Here is a 25,040-nt window from a genome sequence, read left to right as displayed (position 1 = left end):
TCTTCTTCAAATATACTGGCACTTCGTGGGAAGATATGTTATTTTCTATAGTCTTTTAGAGTTTGGTACAAACTGGTCAGAAGTTCCAGGCTCAAAGGTTTTCCCATAACTCATCCGATCTCTTTCATAACCACTGGCTTACATGGGGCATTGTTTGGTCTTTAACAGGAAAAAAGAATTTCAAGGCCAAGTTCACTTTTCTTTTGGTAGAATGATTTACTACTTGTAGTGGACTTCGTAGAGGAATAGATAGGTTTCCCTCACTGAAAGGCTTTAAAACCAGAAGGAAATACTAAATTATGTAGTCAGCATAACACGAACTATAAAACGTGATTTTTAACTAGATATATTCTGCAGTGAGTCCCCCATCTGTAATATTGAATGTGCCATACAGTACCTCAGATGTTGAGGATGCTGTTGAAGCAGCATGGTGATGAAGGTGAGTAGCAGACCGGAGCCAGCTCTGGCAGAGGTGAGGTAGGGAGGGGTAGGAGGAGGCTCGGAGCAGCACCTTTTCTGCCCGCCTCAGGTTGAAAAAATGTTTTTCTTTTTGGCCTGTTCTGGAGCAGCTCAGTTTCTCGGTTCATTTACTGAAGGAACAGAGACAGCGTTGGTTGCTTGTCTGTTCCTTTGGTGTATATGTACCATTTGTTTCTAATAAGGATGACTTGAAGTCGTATGAATTCTTGTGCTTGCAGATGACTCTTTCTCAGCCTCCCCACGCACTTTGCAGCTGTGGGAGGAAGTATTTGAACACAAATATGATTCTGGATTTATGGAGGCTGCTCGTGTGAGTAGAGTTACTTATTTGCATTACTATTTGCCGGCGTAAGCTCATGTGCGGTGACTTCCCCTCCGTGGATTTGCTCCTGCCTTGCACTGCTTTCATCAGGGCAGCAAACCTTCACTACCGTGAGCTTGCAGGGAGGCATACAAGCATTCAGTGGGTTTGGCTTCAAGCTGCAGCTTCAGCTAGGTTTTTACGCCTCTGCTTTTCGACATCTGGACCGAGAGCTTTTCTGATTCATTGCTGGTCTTCCTGGAGTACGAGGTGAGCTGCTGCGTCTCTGCCACATGTGTGAGTGCTAGATAGGCGTTCAGACAAGATTACCTGAAAAATGGGCTAGGGAAACTTTAAAGCCGATGGAGCTAATCAGCATCCTGCATGCCCGGTCTATCGGGCACATCAGATTCACCAGCAGGACAGAAATCTGGCGTGCGGGAAATTAGGGTCAGGAGTGACGGGTGGGGAGGAGAGGGAGACGCTTAAGAACCATCCAGCAAGAAAATGGAAGAAGTCAGAAATGCATTTGTTGATGCTGCCTGTCAAAAATCAGAAGCTGATGTATGCTTATGAAAGGAGCTGTGTTTTTTTTTTTTTTACTTCAGTGTCTCCTAGGTTGTTGTTCTGTAGTGGGTGGACAGTGTAGCACAATGAGGTCCTCTGATTCTTTGGTTGTCTTTGTGGTACTCTCCTAAATTATAGCAATAAATCTAATAAATTAAAGTAATAAGATTTAATACTTTTTTGGGGGTGTGACAGCAACAATTTGCCTTTAATCAAGAAGTTATATCTTCCTGAAATTTCATTTATAGGCCGTTTCCTAAAATTGGGAACTTAGACTATTTCCTGTCAGTCTTAGTCTGCACTATTTCTCCTAAATTATTTAAGGGTATTAAAATTGCATAGCACATACACTGTACCAAGTTTAATGAAAGAAAAGATTGGTCCTGACTTTACATGAAATTACGCACTAGCCATTATTTATTGTTGCACTTTATTTCATTTGGGAAACAGGATTAACTCAGATGAGTACTCTCTGACGGACATTTCTCAGTAATATCCCCCATGTTATTTAACATATTTTGTAGATCTGCACATTCTGTTTCCAAAGAGCTCGTTTTCCACTTGAATTGAGATGTACAAAGTTACCTCTTTAAATTACAAGAATTTATCATGATAAAATAGAGCATTTTTTTTTAAAAAAAAAATCATAATGTGTATTTCTGTCTCCAGTCAGGCTGGAGGGAGTTGAATAAAAATTTCAAGACAAATCCTTTCTTCCTCTCCTCGCTCTATAAGTCTCCTCTGCAATATATTTGTTTCAAGGCAAAAAATCAAATCCTTAAAACTGTAAAAGAATGTCATCAGGAAGTTGCAGCCTTGTTGAAGTACTGTGAAGTTAAGTATGAGTCTTGAATAACTTGCCATCCTATTTAAGTTGCCATCGTATTTGGGACCTTCCTTTGACTGGAGAGTCTAATAGGGTAGTAAATAGTAAAGCAATTCCGCTGATAATTTGACATGTAGTAGCCTGGGTTAATAGCGAAGTATATTCTTGGGAGAACATATGCATTGGTTAGAGAAAGGCATAATACTTTGTGCAGGAGCTGGCAGTGGTGGGGACTGGGGCTGAAGACCCGTGAGTCGCGGCTGGGCTCCGGCTCTGTGCATCACTGTTACAGCAGCAGCATTTGCATGGACGGATGAATGCCATTTGATTCAGCTTGTGCTTTCTCTCTCTTGCATCAGCAAGGCTCATGCGCTGGTTGAGATCTTCTAAATTCAGCACTTCAAGGAAAAAAAAAAATAGGCCATTTGAGCAACTGTGCGCAGGAGGGCTGTAGTTCTGTTGCTTAGCAGAAAGGCACCATACGAGGCTGTAGTTGTCCAGATCTCTCTTCCAGGTTTGCCACGGTACTGTTTCTCAAGGTGTCTTTTCTTTTGAACCTGTGACGAGGAGTGGGATTGTTCCTTTAGCAGCCCTCGTGTGTCCGAAGCCCGGCTGGTACCCTATCTCTCACACCTTCTGGTGAGTGCTCGACCTGAGAGCTGATCTCCTGGCCATGGTGTCATCAGGAGGCTGAAGCCCTAGTGTCAGAAATGGTCTGTTTTGTAGTAAGACAGCCCCAGATGAGAAAATTTTAGCCAAAACAAGGAGTGACCTTGTCATTTGTGCTGGGTGCAGTAATTTTGCACATTTTCATGAATGTTGCTAACATGCTATTGCTGCTGTATGAACCGGTCCTTGCTTAACTGTAGCACAGCACTAAGCTGTTAATTATAGGAGTCAGAGGAGAGGTACAGCTGCAAATCTGCCCCGTCAGGACTTATCAGGCTCCATTTTGTAATCAATGGCTTATTTATTAAACCATCAGAAAATCATGCATGCACTCTGGCCACAACAGCACGCAGCTCTGCTCGGGCATTTTGTCTGAATCGATGGAAGCAATCATCTGCTTTACATCAGGTATCGAACCCACACGGGTCCTCCAGTGATGAACGGCTTTATCGTCTGCGTGGAATCGACTGCTGCTGATGCCTGGAGCTGGGAGGGTGGTGTTAAAAACACTGAATTTCTCCATAACTTTCATTTTCATGCCTTTTTATTTCTGTATCTTGCTCTGGCTTCTGTGAAGCAAACCAGAATCCTTAACTCTGCATGGCTGAATCCCCTGCAATTAGGGAGAGGCTCGTGAAATGGGTTGAGAGGGAAGATGATGGGAAGCACAACGGAGGGTGGCTGCAGCACTGCAGCCAAAGCCTGCTGGTCTCATTGACCCGGCCAGAAGGTTGATTCTAGGGTCAGCAGATGACAAAATTTCAAAGCACGATAGCAGCATCCTTTTATTTTTCAATCTGCTTTGTGTTTCCCTGCATGCCTGTGGCGGTTGATTAATTTTGGGAGATGGCAGGGCATTGCCTTATGTTCATTTCTGAGCACAGATTTTAATGGGGGTAGCACATCCCTCTGAAACACAGGGTGTGGGGGTACATGTTTTGTATTCTCCTAGCTTTCATTTTTCTCTTACCTCCTGGCCAGAAATCTGATAAAGAAGCCAGAGCTGCTACAACTCCCGTCACCCACTGAGTGCAGCCCCTGTAACATAAGAGACCACTTGCCTAAGGACGTTTTGGTTTGGAAACTCACTTCAAGGACCATCATCTTTTCCCTGTGTAGTCATCACGGTTGTTACAACAGCAGAAGCTCTATTTCACCAGACAGTGCAATAGTGACTAACTTTGTCTGGGTGGCACAAGGCTTGAAAGATGCTCCGCTCGTGGTGCTCGTCCTGTTTTCTGCAATGTGCCCGTGGACGTTACAAGGGAAGAACCTGGCTTGGTGTAAATCGTTTGTCTGGGGGTTAATTTCAGCCCCAACCTGTTTTTGACAGCTCGTTCACCCTAATGTGGGCTGCTGTACAGAAACCGTACCATTTGCCTGTTGTATGAGGTCTGTTATTGACATAACGAGGCTTTATGGGATTAGAGGGCTTACTGCCAGCGCTAATTATTCAAAAGAATATATAGGTTTTTATAAGCCTACAAAACTAGCCTTTATTAGATCTGCATTAATACATTTCAGTTCTTTGCCAGCAGTAGTAATTCAGGCATACTGTTCCTTGCTTATGACCAGTGCTTACGGGAACTTAGAGGATTGGCAGGGAGATGGGCACGCAAGCTAGCGCTTCTTGTTGCAATATCTTGAAGCGGCTCCTGCAGAGTGCTGTTATCGGGGGTTAGTGTGTATTTTGTGCCATGCTGGCATGAGACATGTTCTAAGTGTCCCCTTTAATGCCTTGGTATCCAGTAGTGTAGTACTTGAGGAAAGACTTGTCAGTGTATTATAAAAAATACTGCTTTAAGTATTTATGACCAGTGTTTACTAATACTAATGAATTTCTCAGAATGATCCCTACAGCACAAGAGACGAGGGCACCCAAACCACGCACGGGATAGATGTCTGCCTGTCCCCTGGGGCGGCTGTTACAAACCAGGTGTTCACCACTCCAGGTGTTCATTTTGGTCGGTTTTGTGCTGAGTTATTGTGAGACCCTGCAAGATCAAGAGTTAACTAACTGGTGATTAATGCAATGATACCCTTCACGTATGTATCTACACTTAATGTTTTCCCCTCCATTACTGTTAGTAATAGAAGCTCAGTGAATGTAAGAATTGTGTGAAGCTGCAGATGTTATCTTCTTTCCATCAACACATTTTCTGTATAAAAGAGGTCAAATCACATTAGGTTTTTACCATTGAGATCCCAGGGCTTCAAAGAGAGCCCTGTGAGTCTGTTCAGTGGAAAATGAAACTAAAGTAACGTGTACGTACATCAATGCACTAAGACCTGCACTGATTTCTTCTTTTTCTTGCATTAGTTTAGAAGAGAGAAGTTAAATATCTGATGATAAAAGTGGATGGTAAAAGATCATGAATGGAAAGTGATTACTCTTTCGAACATCTTGTTGGACAGCCAGTTACACAAAAGGGAAAGATTGTTACCTCAGAGTTAATGTCTTGCTCCTCACTTGGGTATTAAATGCATTCAAATTTATACTAGTCAGTTCTTTGGTGTGCAATTTGTGTGCATGTTGATAGGGTTTCAAAAAGTGCTTCTTTTTTTTTTAACCCTCTGGGGACTCTTGATGTGCAAGCCAAGTGCTTCTACACGCATGACAGAGCAATTTCTTCGCTCTGGAAAGTGCTGCTAGATAGAAATAATAGCAGAGCAAACATTGACTTCCTCAGAATTGTTACTTGTTCAAATAAGGATACCATAACAAAACCGTACACTGGGTCAAAAGTGCTCTGCTCTGCGCTGATGAGATCTCAGTAATTTTGGTAGCATTCCAAGAGGAGGATGTAGTCGGTAGAAAGTTGGTGCACAGTATAGAGAATAAGCTTATATTACAATCCTGATCTTGAAAGTCACTTAGTTTAAGTTTTAAATCTATTACTAAGTATTTTCCTAACGCTTTAGGGCTTGTTTCCTAGAATAGATTGGCAGGGTTTTGTTTTGGTCAAAGGACTCATACTGATTTGCCCTCTTGGAAAATCTGAAGTTTGGTTGAGGGTTTTTTTTTGGGGGGGAACTTAGCATTTTTTCATTGGAATTTATTTAATGCAGTGCCAGTGGTGCCTGGAGAGTAAAGGCATGTGTGTATATTCATTTATAAGAGGAAGAGCAGATGACTCTTCTGCGTGTACTGTACGCTATTATTTGGCAATCTGTCACAGAAACTTGAACCCAACTTAAGCGTGTGCATGTATATGTAGAGCTGATTTCAAGAACAGTTTCACAGCACACACTGATTTCGAGGGGATTAATAATCGATGAATAAAACATATCCAAGCTACGTAGCAGCACTTTGGGTTTTGAAATGGCGACTGGCATGTGAAATGCAGAGGCTGTGTCCGCCCTGAAAAATGACTCGGGGCAGGTCTCCTGCTCCTGCACACCAGCACGAGGCCTTTTCCCTTTGCAGAGGGGATCCTGTTATAAACCCACGGAACATCCAGTTCAGTCTGCGTAGCGTGCTGCGGTGTCTGTCTATTACCATTGCATGTAAGTAACAATTTCATACTAGCATTTTAAACTATTACTCCCTTCTTAAACCGTATGCTAATTTTCTTAAAGAGAAGTCTAATTGCTCTCTTTATATGCAGCTCCAAGTCAAAAGCTTAATTTCTCCCTCCAGTAGGATAATTAAATCATGCAATGTTCATCTCTTGTGACTCCTCCTGTCCCAGAAATCTTACATTTTTACTCTAGCTGTCTTCCACAGTGCACAGCCACTGACAAAGCCTTCACCTTTAATTTACTTGTGCCAGTAAGACAGCAGTTTGTTTCAATTCAGAAGTGAGGATTCATTTTCCTCTCCTTGAGTTTCACTGCGTATTTCTTTCCCTCGAAAAGAAACCCCATCTTTCCCACAAGTACATTCTCCAGGCATTATAAAACAAAGGAATTTTTTTCCCTGTGACCTGATTTTGCAAACCTGCAAGTGCTCCTGTTTAAATCAGCAGCCTGGCTCGCATGGGGTAATAGTTTCGGGAATGGATTAACTTGAAAATCAAAGAACGCAATTTGACTGCCTTTGTGGCACAGTACGAGGCATACTGTTTGTGGGCAGCTAGAGCTAGCGCTGCAAGAGCGAAGCTGTCGCACAGGAACATGTGGTCCCCTTGCTTCATTTCTTTTCTTCAAAAAAAAGCACTTTTGAGAACTGTGGGTGCTCAGCAGTGGATCAAGGAGACCCAGGCACGAGCAGCCCACCTAAAGCTGGGGGGACCACGCGTGTGCCAAAAGTGAAGGCCTCCCAGTCAGCCTTGCTCAGAAATTTGGAAGGATTGAGCCCAATAAGGAGGGTGAACATCTCTGAAGGACTTTTCCCGTGGTCTGCTTGTGGAGTTTTAAGAGATGATGGTACAGTTTGCAAAGTGGTGATTCTGGTGTTGAAACATTGGTTCTGATGTTATTTCTTGGGCACAGCAGAGCCTATCATCATAGTCTGTTCACCGTGGCTGTTTTGTTGTAGATATTTTGCTATCCAGATTGATAGATTGCTGTGTTAGTGCACATTAGGGCAAGGGTTTGGTGAAGCAAGAGAAGCTGACTGCAAAAAAAAGCTAGTAAAGGGCTAGCTTTGTGCTCTGCTTTGTGTTGGGGTGCTGACTTGCTTCTGAGTTTTCACAGTATAACATGTCTACCGGTAACGCTGACTTTTCCTTACGGGACCTGCAGGTCAGCATCTCGTCATTTCCCCATTGATTTTTAAATGCCCATATTTTCCAGTGCCTTTCATTCGTGCCGTTCTTCAGCATCGGTACTTACAACAACAATGCCGGTTAAGGAGGTGCTCAGATGCTGCTCACCTTCTTTCCCCATCTTCCCCAGAACTTCTTCCAGTTCTTAATGTTTTAAATAAACACGTTTTGTACCCACATGTGCGCTGAGTGCGTTTACTTGCAGCGTGCTCAGCTCGGTTCATGCAGCAGTCTATTTTGTGGCGCAGTGCCTTGTTGGAAAAAGGTATCGGTTCTCCCGATGGCATTTGTAGTGTTGGCTTTCACGGATAAAGCCCTGGCTGCTTTGGGCCTTTCCAGCTTAAATGGGAGCACAGACGTGATGGAAATGTCACTCTCCCTGCAATTGGCAGGGGAGCAGAGGTGGGTGGCATCACAAGGATGAATTTTTTGCCTTCCCTTTGATTTTGAAATAGCTCAGTTTTTTGGATTTCAGGTAATCGTCTTTGCTCTTGCAGAGGTTGTAGGGTCTCAAGGGAGCAGGTTTGAGCATAAATGCGCTGCTCTGTGCAGCTGACAGGAAGGCGGGCTCTTGCCTTGCAGTCTCGTACCTGTGTAGGCTTTCTTTAAGCATCACTAATGGTTCTTTAAATGTTGTTTTATTGAAAAGTTGTTAGAAGAGCACTGCTTAAAGAATTGACTGTAGTTGAAAGAAGGGGTTGAATACCCTGAACTAGTTTCTGAAATAATGTGCTCCATGCTGGGGGTCAGCTTTAGCATCTAGCAATAGGGTTTTTGTGCGTACATTGGTCCTGAGACAGCAAGGAGCCGCATGGGAGGAAACACTGTGATACTGGGGCAGCGATTCTGCCAGAGGTCCTGTGTGCCTCTCGACAGGCCTGCTCCCGAGATCACCTGGGCTGCTGAAGCCACACAGAGATGTGGACTAGGAATCCCTTTGAACACCGACCTTTCGCTGTTCCCGTTTTAGTGATAAAATATTCAAGGGAGCAGAAAGTGACCCATTTTGTGCGCTGCCTGTCAAAGCGAGCAGAAGAGGGAGAGTACAGCGAGGGCACAGGTGGAACCCAGCAAATACAAATGATTTATGGAGTAGCTGCTTTAAGCCTTTCCAATTACCTCTATCATTATCCAGTAACATCTGTTTATGAGTATGAGCTTAAATTACGTTGTCTAGAAGAAATGGGTGACATAGGCAGCGGTGGGACTGATGCACGGTCCAGCATCTCTCCATCCCTCTGCTAACCCAGGGGTTTGCCTGGTGAAGGCGGTGCAACCCTGTGCTTCAGCTTGGCTTCTCCTTGCCCCACAGCTCAGTAAAGCAAAGTTAGATATTTGGTGCATCCAAATGATTTGCCAGCTTTAACAGTGTTCTTCTTGTAGCCTGGAAAGGAAGGAACTTTACCTGACCTAGCTGCACCTGAGCAGGAAAGATGCTTGACACGGCAGCTGGTTACTCAAGTGTATGTTCTTCTTGTCCAAAATAACATCTTCAAACAGGGTTTGCTGAAGGAGAGGAGGAGGTTGGGTTGAGCTGACCCAACTGGTTGAGCTGAAGTTATGTTAGCAAGAACCACCCAAACCAAAGGAATCAACCATCAAGCTGCCCATCTGCTCTCAGTTTTGTGCTGCATAAGGTGGGCTTGGCACATACCTTGTGAGATTGCACGGTGGAGGTTTTGTAGGGCTTCTTGCAACAGTAAACAGAACACTTTACAGTCCTCAGAGGCTTGAAATATTTTTTTTTCCTCCGTGGTGACAACAGTATGGCCATATGAAAATATGTAATTAAAAGTGATAGCAATAGATCAGCTAAAAATATGACCATTAGATGAGACTTAAAGGGTGTTACAGATATTTTTCCTTTATGCCAAAATTTTTGAGCGTTTTCAGGAGTGAGAGCTATTTCGGGGAATCGTCTTTATCTTTCCTGTCACTTCTTAACTTTTCTATTAAACAGTGTCCTATTTCTATCCAGCACACCGAAGAGCACGCGTTGCACTGATGCCACTAGTGAATTGGAGCTATGTCATCTTCAGGAAATGAAAAGTGATCAGATTCTCTTGTCAAGGAGGACGCCGATTTGGAGAGGTTGCATCCCTCTTTTTATAAAAATAGAACCCAGAAATAAAATTTGAAAAAACTTGCGACCCAGATATAATTACATGCCTTTAAAATGTAAGGAGATGCAGTTGGATGTACGTAACCGCTTATAAGCAAATAGCCTCCAAAAAACCACTGTACTGTTTTTTCTTTATGGGCACTTAGGCCCTATATAGTAACTGATTTTATGAAATACAGGATAACTGTTAACCAGCAGAACTGAACTCTTCAGTTGCCTTAGTAACTAATCCAATCCAAGGAGGAAATAAAAATAGAATATATAATTTTAGAACCTTTAGGCCCTTTGCCAAGCAAAATATTCTCACTAACAGCAGTCAGATTTGTGATTTGAATGGGTTTTCTTAATAGAATAGATTCTATTTGTTTTATGGAGATAAATGGTACTTGCTTTTCAAATCTGATTAATTACATATCCGGGCCATTAGGTCTTGTAGCTTCTGTACTCTTCCACAAGTTTATTTAACTAAAAATATAACATAACTAAATATAATATAAATAAAAATGGAAAAAATGTTTTAGTTGCCGGCTCCTTTTCAACCTTAATCTGGTTAAAAAAACGAAGACTGCAGTATAACTCAATAAATCACCTTAAATTGCCAGGAGGAATGTCATAAGCATCTGCTTAATTCAAGTGTGTTCTTTTTCTATATTGATTTGTAAAGCTTGTTGAGAGAAAAAGGATATTATTTTTTAAAAGTTATTATTGGCGAAAACTGCCGTATCATACCATGGCACTGCTCATTCAAGCAAGGTAGGAACTTGATACCTTTTAGTTGCTCTGAAAGGAATTCTCAGGCTGACAAAATATGCCTCCTGTTTTAAAATACGTTGTCAAAAATGTAGCATTTGTTGTCAGCAGTTTTAGAGGCTTGCGCTGCTCGTGCGCATTGCCTGTGCTTTTGCCAAGCTTCATACGCAAGCCTTTTGCAAATTCTGGTGAGGGTCTGCATTTTTTCCCCCCTACAATTTTATCGGTGTCAGCAGTGGATGAGGGGCTTGCCGGACTGAGTCCTTACGTGTGCAGATAGCATTCCTGAAGCCAGCTCTCTTGCCCTTGTTCCTGAACGAGGTACGTGGTACGGGATCCTTTGTCCTTGTAATGTCTGGATCCTGAAACTGTCTTGGTGCTTTGGGTTATCAAAACAGAGAGCGCACCTTCCACAAAACAATACGAGTACCTGCTTCTCAGTACGTGAACTCTGATCTAATTCACCGCTCCTCTGAACTGTGCATTTGGGAAGTTTTCGGGTATTCTTTAATCTCTTTCAGTCCAGTAAGTATTTTAAGGCAGGGCAAAAGGCAAAAGATTCGGTTTTCCGTGGCTGGTGTGTTTTGCTTGAGGACAACTACATTTTTAAGGTGTATGATTCAGCAGGTTTGCTGTTCCACTTTAGGATTATCATCCTATAGGGTAAAAAGCTAAATATAGCAGATACGTGCTCTGCACAGTAGCTTTAATGCATTTTGTTCAGTGCTCTTTTTTTTTGCTCGTGGAATTTCAGGCACTGCTATTCTTATTTTCAGCATTGTAATTTATTAATACAGCTAACAGGCTCCTCTGAAGCAAATTAAGATTTTTCATCATTGTGCTCTGAAAGAATGGCATGCCAAATCAAGCAGGAAGCTTCCACTGGAACATCGCTGTAATTAGTTTACATGCCTGGCACTAGGAGAGATGGAGTAGGTATGCCTGAGACTGAAGAACCAAGCCACAGCAGTGCGAGCCCATTGTGTGGCTCCGCTCTCCAAAGCAGGGGTTTCCAGATGAAGGTTTTGTAAATAACTAAAACAAGCAGGAGATGTGTGCCCACCTCTAATTCAATAATTAATCATTGCCCTTCATCCTCTTTCCTGTGCCAACCGTGGGTCATTTGCAGTTATTTTGGTAACATTTCCAATTAAGCATGGCAGCGTGGCAACACGCTTGCCATTTCCCAACGCCAGATCACCTCCCGCTCGCTAGGTGTTGATCTTCAGCGGTAAGGTAAGTTTGGATGTGAGGGCTCCTGCAAGCAGTTGTGGTGGCCAAGAACCAGCCCTGCAAGGCTGAGGAAGCCCTGAAAGAAATCTGCCTTCCCAGCATGGGGCAGCGCCCGGCCACACGCGTCGTTTCTGTGTATGAATATGATAATTGGAGGCCCTGTAAGTTAGGAGGAGGAAATTTGGCTGATTCCCCGGGGAGGATGAGAAGCAATGGTCTGTAAGGACCCCAGCTTGCTGGAGGCTGTGGTTGGAGGAGCGGTGCTGGAGGTGCCTTCCCTCCAGCTGGTCTGACGATGCACCCACTGGTGCTGCAGCTGAGTGAGTGCACATGCTGGCAGCCAGCATTAGCTGGTAGCAGGGGTATCATCCCAGGGTTGAAATGGCAAAAAAAAAAATGATGCCCAGTGGCATCTGCAGCCAGGTCCTGGGCCTGAGCACAAGGTGAGGACCTTCCTTCCACCCCACATTGGCTCTGGTGGGTTGTATCTAGCTTTCCTAGCTTTCCCTTCATCTTTGGTCATACAACCTTCTCCCTGTCTGCTTGTGTTCCTCACTCAACTCCACGGGTTGCTTGTGATATGTATTTCAGTGGAGAGCATGCCTGCACAAAGCTTAAAGCCCCTCTGAGACCCACTTGCAACCTCCAGTAAGTATCTGGGAGCTGTACAGCATCCTGTGGTGGTGTTTGGGGTGAAACCAGCTGGAAGGAGGAAGCTCTTGTGTGGAGCCAATGCTCATTTTCTTCCTGGAGCTCCTGGACTCTGCTGCCTTGGCAAGTTGCCGGGCCTGAAAGGTCTTGCCTGAATGTTTGTGTCTTACTGAGGATAAAAACAAAATGCAAGTGCCATGGTAAAAATGCAACTTGATCTGCTACTATTTTTTTCCAAAGAAGTTCAGAAAACATTACATTAATACAATGATTTGTGGCCAAAATGTATTATGCAGTTAATTCAAGTAAATTGCAGTTACTCTGTAGCAAATAATTACCACCTGTTTCACATCTGCCTCAAATCCACTCAAAAAACAGCAATCTAGTCGTCATTCTTGTATTATTTATGTAGTTTTGTTATTTGCAGTCAGATTTCTATTTGCTTACCCCATTTATAATAATTTTTTCATGCCTTCTGTACACAGAATGGCAAATTTAATAACCTCCTTAGGATTTGTTTATAAAACCTTTCCAAATATGTTTGCAATGCATGACAGGGCTCCTGATACACCACAGATACTCGGTGGCCTTTCTCGTAATGAACTGCGGTGCTGAGAGCACTGCTTGCTGCTCTGAGATCCCCATGGCTCCATCTCCTCTTTAAAGCCAGTGCACGTTGAAGTGTCACGCACAGTTACACAGTTTGCTGAGCTTTTTCGCTCTCAGTTGAGACAGAAGCTCCTGAGATGCGTGTTCAAAGCATTTTGGGGACAGACAGATGTTTCGCTGAAACAAACGAGGGATTTTAGCAGGGGTGGTCACCTCCTGTTACGATGGAAGTGCAGAAGAAGGACGGTGACAAAAGCCAGATGTACAATTCTTTAAAATTCTCCGAACGATATGCCAGTGGAGCTTGTGCTCTGTGATCTCTCAGAGCAAGATGTGCCATCGTAGCGTTTTCTTTCAATACTGCATTTCACAGCAAAACTGAGGGTGTGGCAGGGAGGGTGAGGGGTTACCTCCTTGTGGCACATCTAGGAGTGCTCCCTGAAACCACAGGAGCAAAACCAGCTGAGCGGCGACTGGGGCCAGCATCCCTCTGCAGGGCAGGAGCAGCAATCAGAAACCTTGCCCTCAGCTGTGCAGGGTGTGAAGAGATACAGAGGAAAGGAATGGGGAAACATGGCCCGTTACTCACCCAGGAGTTTGTCTTCTCCATCATACCCAGCCCATATGTGTGCGTTTGCAGCTCTGATACCAACGGAGTCCCCCACACTTGAACTCTGAGGTAGGGTTGCTGGCCCCCATAGATGTATTTCTGCATCAACACCCTCTCTCCTCATAAATTTTGGGCTTCCATACAGGCAACTCGATTTCTGCAGTACCCCACTGATGTTAACAGCTTTCACAGCAGGGATGTGTTCCCCTCCCCAGAAGCATCTCCGTCCAGTTGTGTCGTAGAGCTTGTGCCCCGCGTGCGTGGGTGAGGGAAGCCTGGACATGCGTTTCTCATCCCGATGCCCTGCTTTGGGAGGGGAGGGAAGGCAAGGCGTGGGCTGGGGTCTCAACGCATCTGTGATTGTACCAACCAAAAAAAAATTGCAGATCTGCTAAAAGTTAAGCTTGGAGGATTCCGAGCGAATGAGTTGCAAACTCAGCAGCGCTATTGCATGTATTTGTGATACCTCTCACAACTGCCTGTCAAAATTCCCCATCAAGGAACATCGTGGATTAGTAATTATGCGCATCTATTAGCTGAGCATCCATTCTGTCTGAAACGCTTTGTGGCTCTCCAAAGAAGCGCATATCTCATCTCGGTGTCTGCTAGATGGCCGTAACACCTCCCCGAGGGAGATGCCTCTGATAACACTGTATTAAAGACGGGGCTTGGTTTTGTCTTTTAAACCTCTATCATACAAGCCAGTGCACAAGGAAAGACACCTATTATAATTTGGTAGACAAACGTTAACAAAAGCTGCCTGCACACATGCACACATGGAGAAAAAATTCAATGTTAACATTGCAGGAGGCTGTGATGATGACAGGAGTGCTTTTATTGTCATCTCTGCTGGGGGGAAAAAAAAAAAAAAGCCTTATTTGTGCAAATAACCTGAGCTTAGCTTCATTCCCGAGCAACCCATTTGCACATGTGAGTATGTTTTGTCAGCTCTGTCTTTAGGTACAGATTAAAATGAAATGCTGTGCGGTTCTCATTTTCAGAATAGTTGTGCTTGTTTCTGTTAAACAGATTAGTGCCATAATAGTCCCATCCCCCCACGGAGACGTGAACGTTGTACAGTAAAAATCCCAAATACATGTTTTTCTCCCCCCCCAAAAAATGCTTAATTGAACTATTATGCTTAGTTTTCCTGATTGTATTCTGCTCATTAAATGAGAGTGAATCTGAATAAGAACTAAAAGCAAAGCTAGAGGCAGAGGACAATAAAATCTATGGCTATTAATTTAGCTGAAATCCTCAAACATGACTCCTTCCAACTTGTTATCTTCCAGACACTAGATTACTTCGTTCTTTCAGTGACTACTGCTAGACAGACGCATCCTGTTGTGATAAAGGAGACCAGCTGGATTTAGGACTGCAGCTTCGTGTTTGTGGTATGACTGACCATATGTGATTCTCTGTCAAGTTTGCAGCTTTAATGGTAAATCTCCACAGTATTTGCACTTCGATTCATGTTTTTTTGCTGATTGGGTAACAAAATAGGGGGTGGCTTTGTGCAGCTGGCTTGTACTAACAGAGGTTGCACTGCGGTCTCTGCAAAGTAAAGGAAAGCTCCTGCATACTTAAGAGTTGCTTTGAGCTGGGTTTTTTTCTTTATTTGTTTGGTATGTTTGGGGGTGTGTTTCCTTTTGTTTTATTGTTTTTCTTGATTTCTTCATCTTGGTTTTATTTTCTGTTTCTTTTTTTTCTTGCTGTTTTTATTTTTTTAGGAAGAAATGGCATACCCATGTTTCGTTAGGAATATAATTTTGAATTTGTACTCTAATCATGGTTTTTATCTGGCTTCACCAGAACTGAATAATTCTGTTAATTGTTACTGTCTTCCTGCCTGCTTTGAGAAATGTATGTCTCAAGCCTCTGCAGAGTATGGGAACAGAGGGGTATACGCCTGTGAAAGAAGCGTAACAGACAGCAGATAGAATTTGGAGAAGTTTGGGTTCTTTTTTTTTTTTCCTAAGGAGAAGCACTATCATAACCTGGCCAGTTTTGCTTTATTTCTGATGTCAGTGTATTTGATTCATAAGTGTGTAAGGATCATGCTTCCCACCCTTTTGTCCACGTAAGGCTCTACTACGTCGACCATGTCAAACCCTCCATTACAAAAAGTGCCAGAAGCTTTGTAATGTCACAGGCCTGAATTTCACATTTATGGTTTTTGATGCGTATACATGGTTGTTCTCTTGTTCTCATGGTCATCCTGGCTGGAGGGAGAAATGGTACGTTGTGCAAGCCTTGCCTGCTGAACTCTGCCTGTGCGCCTGCATCCTGACCTCCAAGGTCCTGTCCTGCACCGGGTGAATCCTTCCCATCCACTGAGGGCTGCAGCAGAGCCTTCCCTTAGGAGAGGCACCAAATGCCTTTACAGTAATGTTTCTGTAGGAGCCTGAACAATCAAGCCAACCACTTGCAGCAGAGGTTTGCCAGAGATGCTCAAGTTTATACGTGCAGTGCTGCACGCACATTGTTAAAAGCCTGTCTCCGCACAGCGGGTGCGCAGAGTTGGTTTTGGAGGCAGAAGCCAGTGCACCACCTCGCAGTGACTGCATCTTCACCTGGGGTGGAGGGTTGGCATTTTGGCTACGGGTTTGTAAAGCGTCAGAGTCTGTGCTTTCACGTACCTTGTGATTTTTGGTCTGTTTGATGCTTCAGAAATACCACGGAGCTCGGTATCAGAAAGGACAACACGATGCATGTGAAGCCCCAGCTAAATGCAGTGTTGGCTCCTCCACATTCATCTGTTTTCTGTTTCTCTCCCCCTTGTTCTTCTGCCACACCACACCACTGAAGAAAATCCCGCATTCCTGCAGCTTTTGATTTCCAGTTCCCCTGGGTTATTAAGCTGTCGTGTTAGCTCTCCCTATCCCCGGCTACGATTTGGCCATAAAAGGCACGGTGGGCAAGAGCTGAAGGTACCTGTGACATTCGGCTGCGGGCAGAAGGGAGAAACCAACATTAATATTAGTCTTCAGTTTTATTAAGGCAGAGAGATGAGGAGCAGGGGCCTCTTCTCAGTCGTCAGGGTTGAGAAATTACTGCAGCCTAAAGACTGGTTTGCTTTTCTTGGTCGTCCAGACTTGAGAGCAGTATACATAGGAGCAAAGGCCAGTGGTGGTCACAAGGATATGGGGGAAATACAAATAGGAAAATTCCCCTCTTTTTCCACTCTACACAAGTTTTACAAGGAACACGCAGTGAGTTTATTATAATTTTCAATGGGTTACTTTCACCTCCATTCTCTTGGCTCCTCTGAGCTTTCTGGGTTTCAGCCAGAAAAGTCAAATGCCACAGGAAAATCTCATCATCTGAGATTCGTAGCCTGAGGGCAACTGGAGAGGCATCAAAGCTGCTAAGCCAGCCAAGTGTCTCCAAGTCCCCTGTTTAAACAGAGAGAACGTGTAGGTTAACACCCCGTGCCCACCCCTGGGCTTACCATTTTCACTTTGGTCAAATACTCACTGTATTTGTATCTTGTATCAGACTGTGTCTTCTCTGCACCTTATCAAACACTTGACCAGCACCTCTGCTGTAGTGATCAATGTTTGCAGACGGCATCTTTTGAGAGAGGGTGGCAGGAAGGGAGCAATTCCAATTTCTTTTCGCCCTGGACCGTCAAAGCCCAGCGGCTGAGCGCAGCAGGAGAAGGGGGGAGCAGCTCCATCCTCCACCAGCGAGGAAGATGCTCAGCAGTGCCGGGCGACAGAAGATGGGAGGGGAGGGATGGTTCTTGATGCATCGCTGTGCCTTTACACTTCCCCTCCAGGATTTTCAGTGTAAAGCTCCTGAGCCAGGAGGAGCAAGAGAGGAGACACCCCATGAGCAACTCAGGCACGTGAGCTTCTGCTCATCCCGTGGGGGCTCGACGGCTTTGCATGCATTGGGGTGAATTCCTGCCCTTCCACCACACCTCAGTGCTGGGAGCAAGAGGCGAGGGCACACAAATGCTCTTCCCAAAGCGTCCCTCTTTTGGGGTAGGTGCTGGCCAGGCGGGGAGCTGGTGAATAGAGGCGGAAAGACTCAGGCTGGTGATTTGTCACTTGGTTTTGCTGGTAATTCCTCTAAACAATGAACAGGCAATCTTGTAATGGGCCATAGATTTCCGAGATGAAAGCCAGCTCATTACCGTGTAGATGTGAGTGTTTTCCGACAAAGAGTTTCTGAAATTGAGGGGTTTGTATCCAATTATTTATGAAAATTGTGCCTATATCTAAGTGGAGGCTGCATTATTTAAGTACTCTGAAAGAAAAGGGTGCACTTAAGCATTTTGTGCATATCTAAGATCTGTTTCCTTTGAGGCAAAACTAATTTTTCCAAAGCTAAAAGCTGTTCAAATTGAAAAGGAGCAGTGCAAAATAAAAGCTCTCAGCCTGTGTCCCCCACGGGGCCAGACCACGGCAGAGCATTCAGCAAGGACCGCGCCGCTGCCTGCTCCAACAGCGTGATCCTGGTGTGGACGTAGTGTTGGTGCTGGGGCAAATAATACCAGCCCCACCTTCTGTTTTGAAGTGCTGCTCCCTATTGTGTAAATCAGTTTCCTAAAACATATGGTAGTGGTGGTGGTTGTTTTCTCAGACAAGTACAGTTCAATACTCCTCAATATTTGGTTTTTGAGGCACTAGACCCCAGTCTCCAAGCCTGTAAGACGGGATGCATGAGGTACCACGGAGTGAGCTCTGCGATGAATTGTAACAGCCCTGTCCTGCTGCTACTAGGATGATAGGGGGACGGCTCTGACTTGTCCAAGTATTGCATTCAGCAGGCAAATCTATGTGTTATTCCTTTAAATCAAAACAGGCAGTGACAGCCTAAACTAATGCAGCGCCTACCAGAATGGTACGTTCGCTCTAAATGTATCCCCGAGACTATTTATTTTCTCATTACAAAGGGTATGCTGGCCCAATGTAAATGTCAGTGAACTCAGCACGTTTAGTGCAATGAAATGGGTAGATCTAAAACAGTGGCAGGTCAGAGCTGGAGCCTAGGAGCTGCTGAAGAGCACTTGCTTCCTCATTTCTTTAAGTGCTCTGCTTCGAGTCCCCCTGCCTGCTGGTTTGAGCCCGTCGTCCTCAGAAGTGCCGTAACTGTACATGCACCTGCAGGACCTCAGGGGGGAGAAGTTATTCTTCATGAAGTAGGTGAATCTAGTGTGTCGTGGTGTGTTTTTTTTGTTTGTTTTTGCTTTTTTAAGAAATGTTTTCTTAGTCTGGATTTTAAACATCTCCATGTCCACTACAGGAAATGTGAACGATGTGTATTTCTTGTACAGCTGTTGGTGGGAGTCTCCGCTGTGCAGGCAGGTCGGTGTACAGACGGCATGGTGTTAAGTTTTGGTGTCTGCAAGCAGCGACACTTAGGAAGAAACAGTAAAGCATCTGTATTATTGGGACATCTAAAAACTGTCCTGAAGTCCTCAGTGTTAATGATCAGCATCCAGTACAAGGTGATTTTTCCAACAAAGAATCAGCTCACTACAAAAGCGTCTCGCTCTGCGTAGCACATACCAGCCTTTATTAGGGGAACAGCTGATTATTATTCTGCTACCAGCCTTTATTTTCTTTTTCCTCTCTCTCTCTCTCTCTCTGTCTCTCGCAGGAAGACTGCATACAAATATAGCAATCGATGGAGGGGAGATATTCTTCCTTTACGAGATTAATTACAAACGTGGGGATGCTGTGTCTAGCCTGCTTGTATGATTGATCTTGCAGGAGGAAATGCAATAGGAAACTAACGCTTCCTTTTATCCAGTAAGCAAAGTTCAAAGATGTTTACATTCTGCTAGGTAAGCACAGCTGTCTAAAGACGCCAAGACGGATGGACTGTCCTGTCAGCACAATTCCTGCCAAGGTAACAGGCTAGCCGTCTCTGTGGACCTCTCTCCGGCCAGGAGGCTGTAGGGCCAGAATCACTAATTTAGCAAACAGCTTAATTGTTGCACGTTTTCATTAGCGTGGAGAACCACGCCGAGGCGATGCACTGTGAGGGGTGGCGAGTGGGATGCGGAGGTTGGTGGGACCATGCTGGTGGGCTGAGGAGGAAGGCTCCTGGTTACGCTGTGCATAGGGTGGCTGTCACAAGCCAGCTTTCCAGATATTATGAGGGTTTTTTTCTCTTAAAACCTGGCTGGTGTAAGGAGTGTTCTGCGTATTCTTTCAGCAGCTCACAGCATGTAGTTGTGGAAGCATCTGCAAGAGGTGCAGTGCTTAGCTGCCCTTGTCTCTGTTTGTGCATAAATACAATCTTACAAGCCATGGATTTGGCTCGGGGTCCTTCCTAAAAGGCTCATTTCATTCTTGGGCACAGGCTGGTGCTTGCATTTAGGATGAGAAACAGAGTTAAAGGTGATGGATCCAGCTTAGTGACTCAGCCCTCTTCCTGGCAGCATTTTAAATAATAGATGCACTACTGCTGATATTTAACTCCTGCCAGAGCTGCTGAAGTATATGGAGTATTTGAAATATTGATAAAATGCCGAATCTCTGCTCAGACAGAGGAGATCCCCACCTGGGGTTGGTTTTCTCGGAAGGAAAAAGAAACCAGCGGGGGGACCCCAGCCATAATACCTCGTAGGGGCCTGAAGATGCCCCTCACTGGAGGCAGCAAAGCAGTCGGCTCTGGCAGCGTGTTTGCGGAGAATCCCAAAATCGATGCTGCAGCCCGTGTTGCGTTTACACGCGCCTGTAGAGAAAGGGCGTTAAAACAGTCAGTGTAATAAATACAGCGCGGTGAGCGCGAGGGGAAGGAGGGATGCCTTTGTTCCCATCTCACCCCCTGTCGCTGGGTCTGGCGGAGTTAAGCTTCAGATGGACTTGGCCTTTTATTTTCTTCCTCGAGGTCTGGGGCAGCGTGTCCTGCTGGTGCCCGAGCTGCAGCCGGCGTGGCCGCCGTCCTTTCTCATCCCTCTCTTTGTGCATGCAAATCCTGCCGGATGAACACGGATCCGCTGGCTGTTTAGCAGTCAGTTTACGAGGCTTGACAAAGGTTATTGCAATAATTGATGTTCCTCTTCTAATAATTAATGTTAATGAGTCCACTAAACAGTAAACAAGACAACAAAGAACTGTTAATGAGACAGTCTTTACTCATTTGTTTAATCTTTTAGTAAGATAATGGGCGATAAATATATCGCTATTCAGCCATCTTCAAGTCCTTAATGCGTGGAGAGTGTTTTAAAAAGAGATTTGAGCTGATTTTTTACACTTGCCTTCAGTAAATTCAGCTGACTGGGTAGGTGGGGCATCTGAAAGAGTTTGGAGACCTATATAATTAAGTGCCTTGACATTCTGCGGCTGAAGGACATTGGCAGATATCCAAACACTGTGTTCTGCTCTCAAACCATTTAATTGAAACCATACAAAGTTGGGGGGGGAGGGCAAAAAGAGAGGGAGATCTTGGCAAAAACCTTCTGTGCGTTTTTTCGCTATTGGATTGACCAGACAGGGCAACAAAGCTGATAAAACAGGATTAGCAAAATTGCATTGTTGGATATTATATGCCGTGTGACATGTACTACAGCAAAGGAATTTGGCAGGATTAACCTGCAGAGGATAAAGATGTACCAGACAAGCAGGCTGAATTAATAGACTGCTGTGACCAAAGCAAGGAAATCTATTTGCATGGAATATTAACAGTGATAGCAGAGCCGTGGCGGTGGAGCTGCACTTGCTGTTCTGCACGGACCCAGAGACCCAGGCTCGACGGGCAAAAATTCGGGGTAGAAAAAGCATTTTATTGGCAGGGTTTCTCATTATCCTTTCCTGTTTCTAAATGAAAAATGCTAATTCATGGGGAGAGTGATCTGCATTATTGGATTGTCTCCCCCCAGACAGAGAAGTTAGTTTTCCTATTTATAGGAGATGAGATTCTTCTCCTAATATACTAGTGTCATCCTAAAATAAATATTTGGTTTTGGTGTTTTCCCTCAGGGCATGTAGAGCCAGCCAGCCAGCCAGCCAGCATGGGAGAATGCAGTGCCGTAGGTGTTGGTTACTCAGCTGTTGAGGAAATTGCACGCTTAAATACGTGTAACCTAGTGGAAATTGTAGGAAAGCTTTCCAACCATGTAGTGTTAGAGAACATGAAAACTATACCCCATAGAATAAAACCATGCTAAATAAAAATGGAAGCATATGGATATTTCCGGTCAGACATATTCTAAGACCATGTTGGACTATTGGAGGAGGTAAAGAGGCAGAAAACCAGCCTCCATCTCTGGTACAGTAAGGGCAGAGAAAGTCTTAGATTAAGTGTTCATTTCTCACTTGTCTGCTGTACTTCAGTGCAGGTTGCCTGAAAGGTTTCATAACGTTTTAAACAACCTTGGAAAAGGCTTGTGTCATTTGTTTTTCTGTTCCCACCCACAGTCCTAGTGGCAGACTCTCGTGTTCCCATGGAAGAAGGAATGTACAGAAAGCATTTGGCATTATTCTGGGTGTGACACAATGTGCTTCACCCAGTGTGCTCAGTGCCACAGTGCGCAGGGAAGGATCTGCTCAGGGGAAGCTGTTCACCTTCATCCGGCGTTACCATGTCACCGTTGATCAGGGCCAGCCAGAAAACAAGTTCCACTTTCAGGCTCTTCCTCTTCTGGGTTGAAGGATGAATAGCAGATTTGCATAAAATATAAATGCATTGTTTTGCTCCATGTAGCCTTGTGTATTAAAATTCCAGGAACTGCTCTTTAAATAAAAGCTCTGTTAGGATGATATGACTGATACTTTACAAGTACATGCACAGGTGTCAAGAAATTCATCTCCATTTCCTACAGCAGCTCCATTGTAGAGCCTGTTTCTCCAGGACGTCTCCTGTTAGTGCGTATGTTCATAGCTTTTCCTGCCTAGGTACTAACGTGACCACATCTCCCATCTCTGCAATGAAAAGACAATATATGAGGTTTCCTTTGGATTAAATGGCGTGGTGGGGAGGCACGGGGTGTACTCTCTTTGTCAGCAAAGTCAGAAGTATTACCTCCACATCAAACACATTTCAGGAGAACTACTAGAAATGAGCGGCTTCTCCCTGGAGGACTGCTAGGCTTCACATCACTTGCTTTCTGTCCGGTTTGGCTGAAGGGCTCCTGCATTTAGTTCTCACCCCAGGGATGGTCCTGAGCTGGTTCACAGAAACTCTGCTTTCTTTCGGGCTCTGATTGCTAAGGAAAGTCTGTAATACACAGGATGTTTATTATCTGCCTGTTGTTTGTGTGTGTCTAGATGAATTAGCCCAATAAGGCGTCGTTGGTATCCTATCCTGTTAAGAACTACCCAACCATTTCAAAAAAGTCATTGTACCACACCTGGAGCATTTTGAGGGAAATCAGTCAGAATCCCGTATTTGTTTCCATATCTTTTTTTGTGTGCTTGAAAAGCTGCAGGATGACCATGGACCCGTGCTTTTCCCAAGGCCATTTCTGCAGCATTGCAGAGCAGGTCTCGTGCTGCCCAAGAAACACACTGCTTGCAGGCTATGATCCTCCATGTGCTCACTAATATCAGTGCTGTGCAGGGGAAGGGAGGCTTTTTATTTTTTTCAAGCAATATGAAAGTCCCAGAATCCAGAACTGCCTGTGTGATTTTTAAAAATCGTCTTTACTGATAAGCAGTTTGTTGTTCCTCCCAACTTCTGCAAGCCCCAGAGGGATGGGGCCATGGAGAGGAACGAAGGCCTGCAGACTGGGTATTCACGGGTCCCAGCAGGACTTCTGGGGGCGGGGGGCACCATCCCAAATGCCAACACACCGAGCAGCTTCTGGGGATAGACCAGGCACATGCAGGTGTCTCACCTGCCTCGGGTAAGGTGCGTGCTGAGGGGTGTGAGGCTGAGTGGCAGAGCGGTGCCAAGGAAGCCACACAGTCCCTGGGGCACCGTTCTCCTTCTGACAACGTCCTGGCACCAGCGAAGAGGCAGCAGCCTGTTTCTTCCGTGTCTCTTGGGGCTTGGCTGAGTTTCTAGGTTACTTCCCCTGCCTGCAAGCCTCCATCCTCCTGAGATGAAGGCAGGACGTGAATAGCAAGGATGCAGCTGTACCTGTATCGCACTGCAGCAGCCACCTCTACAGAGCCGTAGATATCGAGAGTGGCGCTTGCTGGGGGAGAAGCACACTTCATACTTTCTTACCACTGTAACTGCGTGGGGGTATGTAACCTGGTACGTAACCTGTGGGATCGACGGACTTAACCCTGTCCCTTTGCTTTCCAGCACGCGATGCTATGGACGACAGACGGAGCGCAGAGGACCCGGGGCCCCGTCGGGTGCCGTGCAGCAGCTGGTGTTGTGAATCAGGCCGTCGCCAGTCGGAGAACGGCTACTTCACAACACCAGGGTGGCACCGCACCACGCTTCGACCGCCGGCCGGGGAGGAGCAGAGGTTCCCGAGGATGGGCACGGCAAGGGGGAGCACGGCCTCGCTGCCTCCGCCCCAGCCCAGACCTGCAAAGGTAATCAGGTGCTCAACTCCTATTTAGGCACCAGCCTCCCACGGAAGTCTGAAATAGAAGTTAGGCCCCTAAATATCTCTGCGGGTCTGGCCCCGAGGCCCGGCCTCGCTGTGCGGCATGGGGCAGTCCTGTCACGGCTCAGTCACGGCCTGCACGTGTGCTCCGTGAATGGTGAGGAACGGGTGACTTCTGGCGGGTGGTGGAAAGCTGCGGGGTGAGCAGCCTCTGCGTGCTCCACGTGTAGCCTAGCGGACACCTCATCGCGTATCATTCTGTAAAAGGTGCTGTAGGCACTGTGGAAGAAGCCGGGCTCCCTGGAAATGACATTAAAACAGCCCCAGGTGTGTTGTAATGAACGACAAAGTACCGAAAATAAAGAGTGGGGTTGGCCAGAAGTGGTACCCTCGTCTGCTGTTGTTAAAATGGAGAAAATATTTGAATTTGCATTGCTTGAGAACCCCACAGAAAATGGTTATTAGACCCACACTGTCCAGAGGGGTCCTATAACACTTGCCCTGTGTTTCAGGTCTGAATTTCAGGCTCTTCTGTCTCCTCCCTCATACCATAAAGCCCACATGCTCTTAGCTTTAAGGGCAGGGGCTGCAGTGCAGCACTTCCCACCCAAAGCCACGTCGTGTTCATGGAGGTCCACAAAAGCAGATGGCTGCGTGCACCCCGTAAGCGAAACAGAAACTCTGCTCAAGTTTGATCTGTGAAGGCAGCCACATTCTCTTGGGCTCAAGATGTGCTTTTCACTGGTGAGGTCTTCCCTTCCTCCCACCCCACATAATACTGACTATATGCTCTTACACATTTGCTAGCTGCTCGCTCACTTGATGTGAAACACTGTACACGTCTAAAGCTAAGAGAGGAGAAATAAAGAGAGCAAACAATTAAGGTAACAGAAAGTATTAATGTAACAGAAGTGATGAAGGATTTCTTGAAAGTTTTCTCTGTTATCCTAATTTGTCTGACTGAAGCCAGCGGTAAGAATTACTGCAGTGTCACCCTGGATGTGTGATGCTGGCAGGGAGATAGATGTAGGGGAGAGTCAGGACACAC

General features: G+C 45.3%; 1 non-coding gene across 1 annotated transcript; it reads left to right on the top strand.

Annotated features, from left to right (window-relative positions):
* The first annotated feature begins 17,295 nt into the window (after positions 1 to 17,295).
* Positions 17,296 to 17,409, top strand: LOC125184546 (small nucleolar RNA SNORA17). Its single transcript, XR_007168709.1, has one exon. It is a non-coding gene; the product is annotated as a small nucleolar RNA SNORA17 (small nucleolar RNA).
* The last annotated feature ends 7,631 nt before the right edge of the window (positions 17,410 to 25,040 follow it).

Source organism: Anser cygnoides, chromosome 2 (genome assembly GCF_040182565.1).
Source record: "Anser cygnoides isolate HZ-2024a breed goose chromosome 2, Taihu_goose_T2T_genome, whole genome shotgun sequence".
NCBI lineage: Eukaryota > Metazoa > Chordata > Aves > Anseriformes > Anatidae > Anser > Anser cygnoides.
The sequence above is the reverse complement of the archived record's forward strand: the minus strand, read 5'-3'. Positions and strand labels throughout refer to the sequence as shown.